Source organism: Aplysia californica, unplaced genomic scaffold (assembly GCF_000002075.1).
Source record: "Aplysia californica isolate F4 #8 unplaced genomic scaffold, AplCal3.0 scaffold00038, whole genome shotgun sequence".
Lineage (NCBI taxonomy): Eukaryota > Metazoa > Mollusca > Gastropoda > Aplysiida > Aplysiidae > Aplysia > Aplysia californica.
This window is the reverse complement of record NW_004797308.1, coordinates 1,266,460-1,268,440: the sequence shown is the minus strand read 5'-3', so window position 1 is coordinate 1,268,440 and position 1,981 is coordinate 1,266,460.

Below are 1,981 nucleotides of genomic sequence, written 5' to 3'. Positions count from 1 at the left end.
GGGGGGTGGGGGCAGGAAGGGGGATAATCATGACTGGTCATCGACAGGGGACGCAATCCTCCTATATTATGGTAGAAAACACAAAGTTATTTTGAGAGAGAGAGAGAGAGAGAGACAGAGACAGAGACAGAGACAGAGACAGAGACAGAGACAGAGACAGAGACAGAAAGATTTTAGATGTAAAAAAGGGGAAGCGGGGATCCTCGCTTTGTTAACATGAAATTCAATCGAACAAAGACGGTTTATGGGGAAATAGTAGTCATAACAGACACCTTCGATTAGTTATGGTTTGGTTGTTTTAACTCATGTTCAGGACACACGTGTCTTTGTTTGAGCACCGTGCCTTCGCAGCTGTTGATATGGAAAACATTTCTGTGTCTTTTTACAGCTTTGATTATCGGCTTGCAAAGTGTCGACATTAAATTGTGGGTAGTTGGCGGGTGCCCTGGTATGGTTCACTCCTTCTATCCTATCAAAACATCTGTCGTCCTTATCTCTCCTCCTCCTTTTTTGAGTTTGTTACTCTCTTGTTACACCTTTAATCTTCGTTACTAATATGACATAACTGCGTTACACATGTTGTAAAACTCGTACTTAAATAAAAAGACCTTAAAACAGTCAAACCTTACTGAACGTAAAGAATAAAAGACGCCATTTTTTATACGTGTTTGGATGCTGGTTATTGCTATGAGATCTTAAACCAGGAGATTAATATGGCCATCATAGAATTATTTGGTACTTTTTAGGACTAGATCTATATCCAGCCAGTTTTTTAATCGTTCTCAGATTGAAAGTGATCATCATAAGTAAACAGGTGCTTATTCCTATAGGCAGTACAAATGTTGGTGAAGTGTGTGCCACTTAAACAACAACAACAAAATTAGATGAAATATTTACCCGACTTTGCTCTCTCTCTCTCTCTCTCTCTCTCTCTCTCTCTCTCACACACACACACACACACACACACACACACACACTCTCTCTCTTTCTCTCTCTCTAGCTCTCGGTCTCTATCTGTCTATCTATCTATCTATCTATCTATCTATCTATCTATCTATCTATCTATCTATCTATCTCTATCTATCTATCATCTATCTGTCTATCTACCTCTCTCTTTCTCTCTCTCTCTCTTGTTCTTTCTTTCTTTCTTTCTCTTTTTATTTATTTATTCCTTTCTTTTATACTTTCTTTCTTGCATACTATATCTATCTATGTATGTATGTATGTATCTATCTATCTATCTATCTATCTATCTATCTATCTATCTATCTATCTATCTATTTATCTATCTCAGCCTCTATTTATCACTTTTGTATGTGGGCCTGTGCATAGAAGTGTTTGTCTTTACGTAATCATGTGTATGTTAAGTGTGAGTGTTAGTGATACTGCTTGTATGTCAGTATGTATGTGTGTGTGTGTGTGTGTGTGTGTGAGAGAGAGAGAAAGAGACAGAGAGAGAGAGAGAGAGAGAGAGAGAGAGAATATTATGACTGACTACCTCCCTTCTTTCTCCTACCCGTCTCCCTCCGTCGTACCTGTCGCTTTCATCTTTTCTTTTCTTCCTCTTTGAATTATCTCACATATGTTCTTCATTCTCTTTTCTCCCCTTTCTCCTACTCATTCATCTCTGTTCCCACCTACTTTTACTCATCCTTCCCCTCCTTGACTTCTTCCTCTTTCTCTCCGCTCCTCTTCCTCCTCTCCATCATCATCATCATCATCATCATCATCATCATCATCATCATCATCATCATCATCATCATCATCATCGTCATCATTGCCATCCCCTCCCTCTGTATGCTCACCCTCCTCAATCTGCCACCGGAGCCCTGGTCTCTTCCTCTTCCTTCCCTCGTCACCATCTCCAACTCCTCCTCCTCCATCCTTCACCTCCTCCTTCTCATCATCATCATCAGCAGCAGCAGCATCATCATCATCATCATCATCATCATCATCATCATCATCATCATCATCATCATCA